Source organism: Odocoileus virginianus, chromosome 10, assembly GCF_023699985.2.
Source record: "Odocoileus virginianus isolate 20LAN1187 ecotype Illinois chromosome 10, Ovbor_1.2, whole genome shotgun sequence".
Lineage (NCBI taxonomy): Eukaryota > Metazoa > Chordata > Mammalia > Artiodactyla > Cervidae > Odocoileus > Odocoileus virginianus.
In genome coordinates this window covers 18050791-18067880 of record NC_069683.1, presented here as the reverse complement: position 1 = coordinate 18067880, position 17090 = coordinate 18050791, and the positions used below count along the sequence as shown (strand labels likewise).

The window sequence follows — 17090 nt, the reverse complement described above, 5'->3', positions numbered from 1 at the left end:
TTCCTCCCAGCTACAGATAACCTGGATTTCTGTTGTTTACACCCAATTGGGTGAGGAAGGGAGCTTTCATCCAATTTAAGGTTGTGATGTCTTTATTTTCACTTGTGTCAGTAGCAAAGCCTTTGACTGTATCCAAGGAACAGCTAGGAAATCACACTGCTGAGAAGCTTCACCCTTAAATCATACACTGCTGCTCAAGGGAAGAGAATAGTATTATTACCAAGAATCATTTGTTCATTAACTGAACAATTATCTTTTGTCACCTATCAGGCACTGATCTAGGCACTGAGGCTTAAATAAATAAACTAAACAAACTCTTCTCATGGTTCTACATTCTATCATGGAGAGACAGAGAAAAGAAATAAGATATATGTTATACAGTAAGTGCTATAAGGAAAAGCAACAGGGATTAAGAATTAATGAAGAAAAAAATGTCAGATGTCTACATAGAATAATTCCAACATCCAAATTTACTAAGTAAATTACACACACACACACACACAAACATATCAGTTCAGTTCAGTCGCTTAGTCGTGTCCAACTCTTTGCGACCCCAACACACACACACACATATACATGTGTACATATATCATATTACAGAGGAGGATATCTGATCTAAGAAAGACACTGATGTGCACGCTTTTACATAATTAATTCACAGGGCTAGAATTAACACTCTGGATTTTTACTCTGTCAAGGTCTAGAGTTAGTGTGACTTTAATACAGCTATAGTATGTCTTCTCTAAATATAAATAGCCTTTAAAATGATTTTCAATTGCACAGGCCTGACACTGGCTCCTCTGAGATTTGAGTTTAGCTAATTCCATAAATCAATGGCAGCAAAAGGGCTTGAAAACACGTTTATTGATTATTTCTCCTATTAAAAAGACTGCAAGGAGAAAAAAATTTGTTATTTAACAAAAATAAGTTACAAATTGTTGCCTTTTCCCAGCTAAAATACACCAATACCAAAAGTGACTCTTAAGAAAAAAAAAATTACATATATTAACTTTCTCTGGAGCAACTTGTTTTTGCAAATTTCTTCTTATTGTCAATGAAACACTTCTAGATGAGGGTCAAAGTCTTTCTTGGGGAACTGAAACTGTGAAGCGCAGCTGAGAGAGAGCAGGCTTCTGCAGCTTTTCCTTGGTAACAGCTTTGAGGAGGCGGGAGGAGCATACTTATTCCTCATGGCCTCTAGTTTTTCCTCAGTACCTCCCAAAAGATCGACCAGACGGACAGTCAGGCACGTCATTCCATTCTCTAACTCCCTTCTTCAGCATCTGTGTTTTCTATCTCCTTACTTAATCTGAGCAGAAACAACCCTTGGGAAAGCTGTGTAATTTCCTTCTTCTGTTGACACCTGACCCCACTCAGGCAGATGCCCCAGGTTCAGAACCTCTTCCTTTTACTTGTCTTGGGACCAAAATGGTAAGGAGCTGGCAAACTGATAGCTGACTCCAAAGGGAGTGAAATGGAAGGCCAAAAATGTGCTGTTATTGTTCAGTCCTTATGTCATGTCTCACTCTTTATGACCCCATGGACTTAGCATGCGAGGCTCCTCTGTCCTTCACTATCTTCCAGAGTTTGCTCAGATTCATGTGCATTGCATTGGTGATGCTATCTAACCATCTCATTTTCTGCTGCCCTCTTCTCCTTTTGCCTTCAATCTTTCCCAGCATCAGGGTCTCTTCCAATGAGCTGGCTCTTCGCATCAGGTGGCCAAAATATTAGAGCTTCAGCTTAACCACCATAATCTAAGCAACGGCTTTGTCTCAACTAGACTCAGAATAGGGTCTGATCTGAGTCCATTCTCAGTGCTTATTTGATACTGGGGTATCATTTATGTACAGTAAAATTTTCCCATTTCCCAGGTGTACACACCTATAAATGTTCACAAACTAATTACAGTCAAGATATTAAATATTTCCATCCATCCTCCAAATCACCTATGGTGCCTTTGTGGTTGATCCCCTTATCCCCTGGCAACTACTGGACTGATACTTTTCCCCTTTCTAAGGTGTCCTATAAATGGAATTACATAGTTTGACCAAAAAGTTCATTCAGGTTCATTTCTGTAAAATGCCACAGTACAGTAGACAGTAAGTTAAACCACGCTAATCCTTTGCTTAAAACATTCTAAAGGTTTCTCAGTGAATGGAACACTCACTCCTCGGCAGAGTTTACAGACCCTACTGCTGTGGGCTAAATCGTGTTCCCCAAAGGGTCCACTGAAACACTAATCCCTTGTTAAGTGGGAACGTGATCTTATTTGGAAACATAGTCTTCGTAAATTGTAATTAAGATGCAAATTAAGACTGGGTCATTCTGGAACAGAGGGGACCCTTACTCCAATACAACGAGAGTCCTTATGCAAAGAGAAGAGACACAGAGATAGGCACACAGAAGGAACACAGAGGCAGAGATGGTGTGATGAGGAAGTCAAGGAATGCCAGGGCCTTCCAGCACCTCCCCGAAGCTAGGCGAGAGAGCGTGACCCTGCCGTCAACCTGATTTCAGACTTCTTGCCTCCAGAAATATAAGAAAATAAGTGTTTATTGTTTTAGACACTTTTCCCACCCAGCTTCCCACCCAGTTCATGGTACCCCGTTATAGCAGCTACAGGTAACTATTCATAACACAGGACTATACCTGCCTACCTGCCTAATCCCTCCGGATTCTCTACTCCCCATCCTCCATCCTCGGGGGCCCCGTAGCAGCAGGACTTCCTCAGCTATTCAAACGGAGGGCAGGGACAGCCTTCCCTCCTCAGACGCTCCAAAGGGTTGGTCTTCTTTCTCAGGAACCTTCTCTAGTTCTCTGCCTGGTTAAAATCCTACTCATCTGTCAAGGCTCAGCTGAAATGTCATTTTCTCTGAAAAGAATTCCTTGATCCCCTCAAATAAACTAGGCTGCTTTGCATTGTTTTCTGACCTTTTCCTTCGCAGCATTCATTTCCATTTATAATTATATAAATTATCTGTGTTGCCTTATTTATTTACCATGTGTTCTCTCATAATAAATCATAAGCTGTGAGGACCAGACCCACCTTGTTTTGTCCCCTATGGTGTGATTGTGAGCGTGTGTACATGTGTGTATTTGATTATGAAAATTTAATTAATAATCTCTAGTTTATATTCCTGGGGAGAAAATTCTTTAAAAAAAAAAAAAAGAGAGAGAGAGAGAGTGCAAAAGAAAAAGGAAAGCCTGAACACTGAGTTTCTCTTACTTCAAATACTATGGCCACCCCCATCCCGGTTCTAAAATGCTCTTTTCTCTCTGTTCTAATAATGTAAGCAAAAAGAAAAACAAACAAAATCCTACCTTAGGCTCCTTTAACATTGCTGAGGCAGAGTGGAATATTTCAAAGACTTTACCAAACCCTAAGGGAAGACAAGATTTTAATACTTTTTGAGAATTGGTTGATACACAAAAATCTCAAGTTATCTATCTTTCAATTCAAATCTATCCTATAACTCTGACTCCAGATATTTTATCTACAGAAATATCCTGCAGGAACTCCTATTTTGACATGATGATAACACTAGTTTCTTTCAGATAAAGAAACATATTTCCATATGTCACATACCAAGGACTAGTCCTTAAATTCCTTGCTTTCTGTCTAAGAAACAGAATTTGTTTCTAGGTGTATGACCTCAAGTATTCTTTCAGAAAAGATCCCCTTCCCATAACCTTCTACATGCATAAAGATGCCATGTTCACTCTGTGTGACGAATTCTATGACAAACTCATCAGTTCAGTTCAGTTCAGTCGCTCAGTCATGTCCGACTCTTCACGACCCCATGAATCGCAGCACGCCAGGCCTCCCTGTCCATCACAAACTCCTGGAGTTTACTCAAACTCATGTCCATTGAGTCAGAGATGCCATCCAACAATCTCATCCTCTGTCGTCCCCTTCTCCTCCTGCCCTCAATCTTTCCCAGCATCAGGGTCTTTTCCAATGAGTCAACTCTTCGCATGAAGTGGCCAAAGTATTGGAGTTTCAGCTTCAGCATCAGTCCTTCCAAAGAACACCCAGGACTGATCTCCTTTAGGATGGACTGGTTGGATCTCCTTGCAGTCAAAGGGCCTCTCAAGAGTCTTCTCCAACACCATAGTTCAGAAGCATCAATTCTTCAGCGCTCAACTTTCTTCACAGTCCAACTCTCACATAACCACATCATAAACAGAGAATCTTTTAAACAAAAGAGTAATGTATTCTCTCAAAAAGGCTTACTTGCGTCAATATTTTCCACTGAAAAGTTTGAAAGAAAATCAACCTTTTTTCTTCTTTTTAGATCTCCATTGTGCCAGTTCAGTGCCATAATATGTATTTAGATAATTCATGTTGACTGAATCAATATTCACTGTATATTATCTTAGCTCTCTACAGGAATGGCTTCCTGAGCACTTGTACTAACTTTTCTTTTATGAGCTTAGAATTTTATTAGTGTATACATAACTGAACTGAAAGCAATTCCCCTTTCTGAATATACATAATGTATAGAAATGCATATACACATAGGATACATAGAAGCAGACTATTGAGAGAACACTGTTTGACATTAGGTACTGAGAGTCTTAGCTTGTTACCTGTATGGTAAAGTAAATATTTAATCTGAGTAAAATATTAATCAAGTGCTCTGAAAGTACCTGGGTCACAGGTAAGCAAGGGCAATCACCCTCCATGCCAAACTTTGAGCTGGTTAGATCAAGTGTTCTGAGCACTACAAGAGGTCCATGATGTTCTCTGGACTCTATTTCAGAGTACTTGTCAGGTCACAGATGGTACATCATTACATGAATTAGATCTGTATCAAGTCATCAGGCCTTCTGCTAGTACCAAGAGAAAAGAAACCGCAGGTATAAAAGTACACATCATCTTTTCATCCAAGGACAAAATGTGTTTTTCTACTTGTGTATAACCTGTCAGTGGTCATCCTGCTCTGGCCTGGGTCTGGAATAATGGACCTTTCAAAGGTTAGGAGGCAATGACATTAGCAAAGCTACTTGAGATATTTTTCTGCTAGGCCTCTAAAAACAGAAATGCAACTCTTTCCCCGTCATCAACTTGATGACCTAGGAAAACACATTTTAGAAGCTATGCCTCAAAATGAGAACAGTCTTCTTTTGTCAGAGTGGAGGCACAGAAAACTGACTTCTCTCTGGGTCAAGGGTTAGCACCACCGCACTTTCTCTCAGGAATTACTGGGACTCCTGTGTCTGTAGGTAACAATGCAGATGGGGAAATGGATGACTCCAAAGTCATATATCCTTACTCTGCAGTACAACTCTATCAAATTTAAAATATATTTTGATTTTTTGGAAAGGTAAGATAAATAGCAGGAAGAGAGACAGAGAGGAAAGCACTCTGAACAGTAGGAGACACAATATCAAGTCTCTTTTCAACTTTTTATTAACCTGGCAGATGGAAATTTAAAGACTGACAGATTTAAAACTAAATATATCAATTATATCAATGGATTTAAGTAGGGGGCAACTCTCCTATCATTGGTCAAACCAATATCTAACGGTTTATAGTTAGATATATTAAAATAAAAAAAATACAAAGATAAGAGAGGATCTGAAGGAAACGAAAAAAAAAAAAAAAAAAAAAACAAAAAAAGGGCAGTGAAGTCACAAAATTACACCCAAGGTAAAAGAACCAAGTGGAATAAAGGGTAATACCTTTAAATTGAAAAAGTTGAAAAACTAAAATGAACATAAAATAATGAAATGGTAAATGTTAGAGAAACATCCCTGTAAGTATTTTATCAACTCAACAGAATAAAATTCTAAACAGAGCAGCTCCAGGAACCCTAGACATAAGGAGGTTAAGGACAGTGACAGAGTTGGAGAAGAGAACCAGGGGGATATCTTAGAGCTGCCTAGGGGTGCATGCTGTGTGCTCAGTCACTCAGCTGTGTCCAGCTCTTAGGGACCCCACAGACTGTAGCCCACCAGGCTCCTCTGTCCATGGGACTTCCCAGGCAAGAATACTGGAGTGGGTTGCCATTTCCTCCTCCAGGGGATCTTCCTGATCCAGGGATCAAACTCGAGTCTCTTGTGTCTCCTGCATTGGCAGGCAGATTCTTTAGCACTGTACCACCTGGGAAGCACATGTTCAGAGCAGGCAGTCTTAATTCAGACTGCAAACTATACATTTTTTAAAAATGAGTAAAGTTTTCTAAAATTGTTTTCAGTCACACAGTACATGATTAAGAGACTATTAATTGTTCACATTAAAAATTACTGTACTTATTTTTAGGGTTGTATCAGGGAGAGGAGACTGGTGATTTGAAGAGCAGAAAGAAAAATTGCAATTAAAAAAGTAAATAGATAAATGCAGGGATAACTTATTCTTTTGCCCTGACACCAGATCTGCTGTTCAAGCCAAAATGACTTGCCATTCATCAGTTATTCCACATCAGTTTGTAGAGCACTTGACTTGAATTGACATATTTATAATTGGACAAGCCATTTTTTTTTTCAGTTGAATTTTGATCAGTGCCTTAATTCTTCTATTTTAGTTTATGACTATCTTCCTCATCATCCATTTTTAGTAAAGTAGACAGTCCTTCTCCAAAGTCAAACTATCCCCTAATGGCTTTACTATCTAAGTCAGGGTCCTGGCACATTTACTTTTTTTTTTTTAAAGCTCTGTGTAAAGATATAGGGTGTTAGGCAGAAGGCAAGCACAGGTATATGAATGAGATAGAAACAATTTTGCATCCTGGTGAAGGACTAGGGAAGCAGATCAAATCAGTGAGAATGACCTGGATCACATTTTCAGGCCTGAGAAAAGTATGTTTACTTTTTAACAGCACCATGAATTTTACCATGAAACCTTGGTCTTTATACTATGGGCCCCAAGCCAGGTTAATCTTGCATTCATTGTCAAAATAATAAAGGAAAATATACTGCTGAAATATTTTAATGATCATTCTAAACCATTCACAAGTATCGATTTACCAAACTCTCACCATGGTCTTCTCTTTATCCACACATCAATGAGGCACACGCAGAGCTTACACAGTAGGTAGATGGCAATCCTGGCATTCATACAAGGCACTTTAGCCTCTGTACTAACTGCCCTCCTCCTGGTATTCACTTGTAGATATTTCTCCCATTTGCTTATATGTCACTTTGTGGGATGGGGCAGTGTGGTCTATAGAATAAGAAAAAAAAAAAATAATGACTCTACCTGTTACAATTAGAAATTATACTTTTTGTCAGCCCAGTGTTTGCTACAGGGAAGGCATTAAGTATTTTACTTAAAAAGTTCAAGTCATGTCAAATATTTCTCTCTTGCACAAAAAAAGCCCAGGGTTGATTCAACAGGTTCACCTCTCATCTAAGGTAGCAAACATCTAGACTGAGGGAAGCAGAAAGGTAGAAAATCTTTCAAAGACATCACTCTAGCATTGTCATGTCATGTAATAGGGAGCTCAAAGCAATGCAATTTTCCATGAGGAAGGCACTTGACCTTGGGAAAACAGCGCTGACTGATACCAAAGGGATTAGCAAGTGTTCCATTTTCCCACTCTGTCTTCAAGTACTTTGATGAGCAATTAAAATGCTAATTAAAAAACAATCTAAAACTTTGCACTCAGAAGGTTTGGTAATAATGTACTCACATGTTCTACCACACAGACAAATAATAAGGTCACCAAACAAAGAACAATCAGAAAAAAATAGCTGAATTATCACAATAGTTTTCAAGTTAAACTCTGTTTATGTGTTTACAAGGAACATGTAATGGTGGTGTTTTAGTCGCTACGTCACAGCCAACTCTTCCGACGTCATGGACAGTGGCCGCCAGGCCTCTCTGTCCTTGGGATTCCCCAGGCAAGAATGCTGGAGTGGGCTGCATTCCTTCTCCACACAAGGAACACAAATACCATTATTCTCCAATGTGAATTAGCTTATTTTTCATTACTTTCCCTAGGAAAACAACTTTTTTATTCAAATTGACAATCATAGAAAGATTCTAAGCATTTTCCTAAAGATAGGATAAGATGTAAATTAGTCTAGCTCAGAACAGCTAATTAAAATATTGATAACTTAATTTGCCTAATATTATGGGGCATAGGGTTTTCATGTTTCCCTCTAAATAACCTGGATGTTGGGCTTTTTTTGTCATTCATTCATAATCACTCTTGAGAGTGAATTGAAATAGTTTTGAATGATGTGTGTTTTCTGTTCTATTTGGTGTTGCCACAGCATTCAAGCACCACTGTAGTGATATTATTTACTTACAGTCTATACAATTTAGTATATTAATTACAAATCTAAGAAAGCATATTAATAGTTAATGGTGAGAACCTTTAAAAAAAATAGGCTGTATGAGGGAAGCAATTTTTCCTCCATAAATGCCTGGAGGAGGAAAGGGCAACCAAAGAGTTGGACATGACTTAGTAACTAAACAAGAAGAATGCCAGCTATATACTATATGCCTAAGACCAAAAACTACTCAGCACAAGTAACAAGTGAATGTGTTAGTGGCTCAGAGAGGAGATGCTATTTGTTGATGAAACAAATTCACATAATTTTGACCAAGTGAAATCTATAAGGAACACCAGTCTTTAAAATGGAGAATCATCTTTTTTTTTTAATAGGCTAAGTAATAGAAATATAAATATTTAAATATTGTCTAACCCACCTGGGCACTAACGCCAGTATATTTAAATAACCAAATAACAATCTAATTATCTAAAAAAAAAAAATTATCCAGACTTTTGTGAGACGGATCCAAACTCTTGAAATATTTTCCATCAAAACAGACTTTTGAAAAAAATACTTTCTGTCTATGTTTCCTTCCATTTTATCTGCAAAGGAATGGTCTCTCAAATTAAGTCAATTTTTCTCTACTCCTGCCAATCAATTCCTGCTGCGATTATTGCAATTCCTTTCTTTTAACCCCAGTCTCACTTGATTTTAATTTCTCCTCTACAATATCATCATCTGTTTTCTTAAATGGAAATGCTTATAGTATTTAAAATACACACTCAGAAGTCTTTACAAGAGAACCAAGTCCAAATTCTTTACCATACTATTCTTTTTTTTTTTTTTTTCAAATAGGATCTCTAAGTTTTCCAGCCTGTTTTGAGATCCTAGTTGCTAATAGGCTAAGTAAACCATTTTACTCTCTGGATCTTTGTTCATTATGGTCTCTTTTGCTACGCCTTTCTTCTTTTCCATGCGTACTTAAAATTACCTCATCTTTTGAACTGACAGTTGTTTTCACACAAGTTGATTTATTTATGAGATTAAAAAGATCCTCTACTGATGTGACTAGAGAAGATCTGAAGTCCACATGAGGTTATGAAAAAAGTGTATAATGTAACAAATTGTGAGAACTAGCATCACACATATATCATAAACGCATTTATGTGTAGTTATGTGCTTATGGAATAATGCTGACACATTTTGCCACTGAAGTCTCTTTTATCCTAAGTGAAAGTGTGAAAGTGTTAGTAGCTCAGTCATGTCCAATCATTTGTGACTCCATGGGCTGTAGCCCACCAGGCTCCTCTGTTCATGGGATTCTCCAGGCAAGAATACTGGAGTGGGCAGCCATTCTCTTCTCCAGGGGATTGTCCTGATCCAGGGATCAAACCTGGGTCTCCTGCATTGGCAGGCAGATTCTTTACTGTCTGAGCTACCAGGGAAGTCCCTGAAGAGATGTTAACTGGGAAATGATTTGCAAAATTGGTACGAAAGCCTATTTTTGGTAGTGCAATGTTACCCAAACCAGTAAATTACATTACAACTGAAGAGACATGCTGACAAAGCAGCAGGTTTTATTCATCAGAGCATTTTTGCAGACCCCAGAGCAGAGGTCCCCAAATCAACCACCTGCAGGGAGTTTGCCTTTAGCACACACATGCTGTAAGGCTGCCCATGGTAAGCTGTTCATATGCTTATGTAAGCATAACACCTGCCTACTTTTATGTCCTTTAAAACACTGTGTGGGCCTATCAAACAGTCAAGGAAAATATATTTTGTGGAGTGTATTTCTCAACAACTGCAAATTTGAAATCTCTGATTGAGGTTCATGGAGGCTGCTACCCTTTCCAGGTTTCGCTTTCTGGGCTAAGTATGCTTCCTACTCAGAAAAAAGAGTGAGAAAAATTTTGAATTTAACTGTATTTGCAAATCATAATGATCAAATGATTTAATAGCAACACATAGTGTGTTGGCTCATTTACCCTCATAATTAGATTTGCTGTGATAAGACTACCCCACAGCTTCTATCAGTGACTCCATACAACAAACATTTATTAAGCATCCACTGTCTCTAGAAATGGTTTGGTCCCTGTGGATTAGAAAATAAATCAGACCTGATCTCTGTGTGTAAGATGCTTATAATGCAGTGGGGGAGACTATTGCAAATAGTTCATCTCAACATAGAAGCTTCTAGGTCATTATAAGTATTTAATATATGTTTGTGGGAAGAACATGTGATGAATAAACAAAAGAATAGATGATGTAAGTGTGAATAGGGTGCTCTGGAATGCAATCCAAACATGGTAGAAAGAAAGGAATAAAATGGTTTCCTGGAAGAGATGATTGGGACAAGTAGGGATTTGCCAAGCTAAGAATAAAACTTGGGTTATCAGAGCCGGTAAAAAGAGACGTAAAAGAAGCATCAAGAAAACTAACTTCGTACATAATTTTGTAACTCAGTGCTCATAAGCCTTTTTAAATTGACACATATCATACAAGCTATAAACACATGCATAATTAACATCTGCAATAAATAGCTACTAATTGTGTTAATATAAAACATGGAAAACATAGCAGTGAAAAAGGTAGAGCTAGGCAGAAAACAAGAAGACAGACTTTCTCAAGTCTTCAATTCATTGTTTTTCTATGCCGAGCTCTGCTAAGGATGTAACTGTTCCTCAGGAGAACTGAACTGAAATACTGAACCTAAGGGAGAAAACAGGAGAGTCATTCAGTGCAAGCAGCCTCAAAAGGAATCCTCCAGGCTTTCGAAATATTGTTTTTGATCACGTTCAGGCCCATATCATAACCCTCAACGATGCCCTTAGGGATTGACCTTTCACTGCATCAAAAGCCTAGATAGAGATGCAGGAGCAAGCTTTCCAGGAAACAAAATGCTGTGTAAATCTCCAACCAAAAGTCAGAGAACGTGATAAAGTGACTGTCACAACCTCTTTCTTACCCTCAAACGCCAGCACAAACACCAAGAAGGCATGATTGGGTAACTAAACTATTAGACACTTGGGGAAGCCGTTCAAATAGGAGACTAGGTAAATTGCTTGCTAAATTTTGTTGGCATAGAGTACTTGGAATAAGATATCAGAATAAAAGAGAAAGAAAAACTATGTATGTGTGTGTATGTATGTGTATGTATATAGATGTTTCTGGGGTTATATGCATATATGTACATATATATATAATAAACTCATAATATATAAATTCATAAACTCATAGAGAGATATATAAATTCAAATATATATAAATATATATATATATTCTCATATTTCTAAATTCTAAAACTCTCATTATATATGAAGCCAGCTATTAGGCTTAAATACACTTAAAAATGAATTTGCATTTATAAAATTTTTCTGGCTTTGAAAATCCTATGCTGTTCTCTTGCCTTTTACTTATCTCACTTTAATTAGGCCTGCTAAAGAAAATGTAAGACACTGGCATAAATTAACAATGCAGAACTTTGTCCAACATATGACTCAAACCAAGAGGCTTTTAAGAAAAATCACGTTATTACTTTTCACAAGACTCTGTAGAGATGAAGGACTCTCTACCTGAAGACGATGCTATTGAAAATGATTAGTCGGTATTTGTATACTCTACCTGAAGAATCTAAAGGTCAAACAATGACCCAGAGAGCCTATAGAAGCACTATCACTATTACTGATAACAATACTGCCCCTCCCTTTTTCTTTCCCTTCAGATTACACAATCTTTTGCTGAACTCGTATCACTTCATTTCTATACTGTAAGCACCAGTGTAATGTTCATGCTATTGTGGCCATCTATTTGGGTGGTGATATTGGTAAAGAACCCCCATGCCAATGCAGAAGACTTGAGACATGTGTGTTCAATCCCAGGGTCTGGAAGATCCCCTGGAGAAGGAAACTGTAGCCCACTCCAGTATTCTCACCTAGAGAATCCCACAGACAAAGGAGCCTGGTAGGCTATGATCCTTCGGGTAGCAAAGAGTCAGGCACAACAGAAGCGACTTAGCACACATTATATCCTTGCCGAATAGAAAAGATGATATTGAAGCTTTAGAGACTGCAAAGGACTACTTAGTACATTACTTCATCTAACCTACAAACCTACTACCTAGGGGTTATTATCCAAACACGGGGAAAACACTGCTCAGGATTTAATTAACTTGACCGGCTTATACATTCAGGTTCTCTGGATATAATACTCTACCCACCACAGCAGCTTGCCACAAAATTAACTGTTCTGAGTTATCTTAATGACCTAAGTGTTCTCAGTAATGGGGCATGTTGGGTGCTCACTCAGTCAGGTGGGAAGAGAAGAGAAAATTAAGGCCAGGCAAAACTGGGATTCCAACAATAATCGGCTCTAGAGATGCACCGCAGTTTGGAAGACTAGTCCAAGAAGCCAAATTCCAGAAAAAGGAGCATAAGTTGTCTTAGTATTCATATCTAAGGTGACTATTCTGGTTATGGAAATATGCCAGGAAATATGGAAATATGCCAGCTTTGTCCCTGGTCAAAGGTGATACTTGTAGGTTGTACCCTCATAACTTTGATTATAAAGGCACATCAGGGTAAAGGACAAACCCCATGATTTAAAAAAAAAATTTCCTTGTGGGCAAAACTTCAAAGATTAGGTAGATATGTTGTCAGATCTCTGGTTAAACTGGGTATCAAGGAAGATCTCTTATTTCAGCAGGGAGCAAGGGAATAAACACAAGAAAAATAACCTAGACATAGGAGACACAAAATGGAAGTTTTGGAGAAAGACACACCTCAATTGTCTTATAAGTAACTGTGAGTGATTTAGCATCAAAAATCCCAAGCCTTCTGCATTTCAGACCCTCTGCTGGGTCATGGATAAAATAACTCACCCTTGATTCTATTAAGAATCTATGGAGTTGGATCTTCAGGTTGAAGTAATAAATATCATGATTCTGAGAAGCAACTAAATCTGTTTCACTTTTCTTTATCTATCCTGTAATTCAGTTCAGTTCAGTTCTGTTGCTCAGTCATGTCCGACTCTTTGTGACCCCATGAATCGCAGCACTCCAGCCCTCCCTGTCCATCAACAACTCCCGGAGTCTACCCAAACTTGTGTCCATCAAGTTGGTGATGCCATCCAGCCATCTCATCCTCTGTCGTCCCCTTCTCCTCCTGCCACCAATCCCTCCCAGCATCAGGGTCTTTTCCAACGAGTCAACTCTTCGCATGAGGTGGCCAAAGTATTGGAGTTTCAGCTTCAGCGTCAGTCCTTCCAATGAACACCCAGGACTGATTTCCTTTTGGATGGACTGGTTGGATTTCCTTGCAGTCCAAGGGACTCTCAAGAGTCTTCTCCAACACCACAGTTCAAAAGCATCAATTTTTCGGCACTCAGCTTTCCTCACAGTCCAACTCACATCCATACATGACCACTGGAAAAACCATAACCTTGAATAGATGGACCTTTGTTGGCAAAGTAATGTCTCTGCTTTTTAATATGCTATCTAGGTTGGTCATAACTTTCCTTCAAGAAGTAAGCGTCTTTTAATTTTATGGCTGCAATCACCATCTGCAGTGATTTTGGAGCCCAAAAAAATAAAGTCTGACACTGTTTCCACTGTTTTCCCATCTATTTCCCATGAAGTGATGGGACTGGATGCCAACATTTCTGAATATTGAGCTTTAGGCCAACTTTTTCACTCGCCTCTTTCACTTTCATCAAGAGGCTTTTTAGTTCCTCTTCACTTTCTACCATAAGGGTGGTGTCATCTGCATATCTGAGGTTATTGACTTTTCTCCTGGCAATCTTGATTCCAGCTTGTGCTTCAACCAGCCCAGGGTTTCTCATGATGTACTCTGCATGTAAGTTGTATAAGCAGGGTGACAATATGCAGCCTTGATGTACTCCTTTTCCTATTTGAAACCAGTCTGTTGTTCCATGTCCAGTTCTAACTGTTGCTTCCTGTCCTGCATATAGGTTTCTCAAGAGTCAGGTCAGGTGGTCTGGTATTCTCATCTCTTTCAGAATTCTCCAGTTTATTGTGATTCACACAGTCAAAGGCTTTGGCAAAAGCAGAAATAGATGTTTTTATGGAACTCTTTTGCTTTTTTGATGGCCCCTTAGATGTTGACAATTTGATCTCTGGTTCCTCTGCCTTTTCTATAACCAGCTTGAACATCTGGAAGTTCACGGTTCACGTATTGCTGAAGCCTGGCTTGGAGAATTTTGAGCATTACTTTACTAGCGTGTGAGATGAGTGCAATTGTGCGGTAGTTTGAGCATTCTTTGGGATTGCCTTTCTTAGGGATTGGAATGAAACCTGACCTTTTCCAGTCCTGTGGCCACTGCTGAGTTTTCCAAATTTGCTGGCATATTGAGTGCAGCACTTTTACAGCATCATCTTTCAGTATTTGAAATAGCTCAGCTGGAATTCCATCACCTCCACTAGCTTTGTTCATAGTGATGCTTTCTAAGGCCCACTTTACTTCACATTCCAGGATGTCTGGCTCTAGGTGAGTGATCACACCATTGTGATTATCTGGGTCATGAAGATCTTTTTTGTACAGTTCTTCTGTATATTCTTGTCACCTCTTCTTAATATCTTCTGCTTCTGTTAGGTCCATACCATTTCTGTCCTTTATCAAGCCCATCTTTGCATGAAATGTCCCCTTGGTATCTCTAATTTTCTTGAAGAGATCTCTAGTCTCTCCCATTCTGTTGTTTTCCTCTATTTCTTTGTATTGATTGCTGAAGAAGGCTTTCTTATCTCTCCTTGCTACTCTTTGGAACTCTGCATTCAAATGGGAATATCTTCCCTTTTCTCCTTTGCTTTTCACTTCTCTTCTTTTCACAGCTATTTGTAAGACCTCCTCAGCCATTTTGATTTTTTGCATTTCTTTTCCATGGGGATGATCTGGATCCCTGTCTCCTGTACAATGCCACGAACCTCCGTCCATATTTCATCAGGCACTCTGTCTATCAGACCTAGTCCCTTAAATCTATTTCTCACTTTCACTGTAACACCCACCTAAATATGTGATCCCTAAAGGGGATTTTAAAATCTTACTTCAAACTGAAAGTTCCTCGTAAACCCTAAGAGAGAGGTTTAATTGAAATCTTCAACTGCTGTTAGTTTTCTTAAGTCAATTTTTAAACATTTTCATTATGATGAAAATTGTGTTACAAAATTTACAATATTGCTATTAATAGAATCCATGAAATAGGGCATCATAGTTTCCAAAAAAAGTTCATTAATAGGTCTGACCAATGCCACTTTATAGTACAAATACTAAAGTGCTGAAAATATTTAGCTTATGAAGAAAACACAGTTTTAATTTAATAGATACTACAGATTCCATCCACTGTTTAGTAATTGAAAAATAGGAAAAGAAAAATATGTGCTAATACACTGCAATAAGTTTTCATATCTGCATTATAATTTATATTAGTTCTGGTTAATGCATTTGTTTTACTCATTTTAATTAAGTATTTATAGAGAAAATTCCATTCTGATCATCAAAGTACACCATTAAGTTATCACCACTGAGTCATAATCAAAATACAGGTAAGCACCATTTCCATAAACACTGGCATTTTATGAAGCCAATTTTCTGTCCTTTGGATTGGGGGGAAAAAAATGTGTACTTACTTGATACTATGAAATGTTGCCAGCTCACTTTTTAAAAGAGAAGGATCTATTTTTGACATACCTAATTGTTGGTTTCTGTCCCTAAACAAAGCTGAATTCTAACGGTTTTCCAGTCAACCTAGGGCTAATCAATGAATGAGAACAAGATATACCTGGATCCTTATGCTTGCTTAGGTCCTCATGAAGAAAACTGAGTAAAAAGATTATTCTGGGGTCACATCCATGTTTAGTTACAGTGAGACTGTTCTGGAAAACTAGAATATGGGAAGAGAAAATGAACCTCAAGCCTGGAAGGGACATCTGAGCCCTGCTGACTAGGTCTCAGGTGAGTCTGAGCACTGAGCAGAGAAGCAGTATAAACTCCAGGGCACGGAGGCAGGCGTCAGCGCAGTCATGACCCTGGGATGGGAAGGAAAAGGACTGAGATGAGACACATCTGAACAGTCACTGTGCTTTTGCCCCATGATGGTCTCAGGATTTATACACAGGCTGGGGCTTCCTTGGTGGTCCAGTGGTTACGAAGCTACCTTGCAGGGCAGGGAACATAGGTTCAGTCCCCCAGCCAGGAAGATGCTACATGCCAGGGAGCAACTAAGCCTGAGCACCACAACTACTGAGCCATGACTACCCAGCCTGTGCACCTAGATTCTGTGTTCCACAAGAGAAGACACACAGTAAGAGGACCACGCATCGCAACTAGAGAGCAGCCCTTGCTCTCTGCAACTAGAGAAAGAAGGTGTGAGGCAATGAAGACCCAGAACAGCCAAAAATAAATACTTTAACATAGGGTGAGAACTTAATTCCCAGTTACCAGAGACTTTCCTGGTTTAGCACTGACTTTGCTAAAGGTTGTCCAGGTTATTTTTCATACAAAATTTTCCTACTTTTGGGGGGGTATAAACTTTTTTAGATGATATATTTCAAAGCTCATTTATTGTTCAGTGTTACTCTTTTGTCCAGAACTAAAGGACAGACAGCTCTGAAAAATATGTCTGGCCACCACCAGAGATGAACAGTACAAAAAATGGTGACTTCCAATAGGGTTGTCTGTACTGTAAATTGTTAGAAAACCTGAAAAGGGTGAAAGTGAAAGTTGCTCAGTCGTGTTTGACTTTTTGCAACCCCATGGACTATGTCCATGGAATTTTCCAGGCCAGAAAACTGGAGTGGGTGGCCTTTCCCTTCTCCAGGAGATCTTCCCAACCCAGGGATGGAACCCCCGTCTCCT

General features: G+C 38.8%; 1 protein-coding gene across 8 annotated transcripts in view; it reads right to left on the bottom strand.

The window, feature by feature from the left end:
- The window catches only part of LRRC4C (leucine rich repeat containing 4C), a 1326823-nt gene that overhangs the window by 884742 nt on the left and 424991 nt on the right, over positions 1-17090 (bottom strand). Inside the window, exon 3 of one of the 8 annotated variants that reach the window (XR_011489903.1) lies at positions 3317-3383. The exons of the other annotated variants lie outside the window; for them this stretch is intronic. The gene's annotated coding sequence lies outside the window, so the exon portion shown is untranslated. Of the gene's footprint in view, positions 1-3316; positions 3384-17090 lie in introns of those variants that run through there. 8 annotated transcript variants of the gene reach the window in all.